We start from the raw sequence: 221 nt of genomic DNA, 5'->3' as shown, positions 1-221 counted from the left end.
CTGTGTGTGGATGTTTCTGTGGAACATAATGTGCGCAAACACACACTGCTCATTCACTGCTGACAACCCCTGAACACACACACACTCACTCACACACACACACATTCCATGTTTTATGGGGACATTCCATAGGCGTAATGGTTTTTATACTGTACAAACTGTATGTGCTATTGCCCTACACCAACCCTACCCCTAAACCTACCCCTTACAGGAAACTTTGT

The sequence above is a fragment of the Sinocyclocheilus anshuiensis genome, unplaced genomic scaffold, assembly GCF_001515605.1.
Source record: "Sinocyclocheilus anshuiensis isolate Anshui unplaced genomic scaffold, SAMN03320099.WGS_v1.1 scaffold1491, whole genome shotgun sequence".
Classification (NCBI taxonomy): Eukaryota; Metazoa; Chordata; class Actinopteri; order Cypriniformes; family Cyprinidae; genus Sinocyclocheilus; species Sinocyclocheilus anshuiensis.
Note: the sequence above shows the minus strand (reverse complement) of the source record.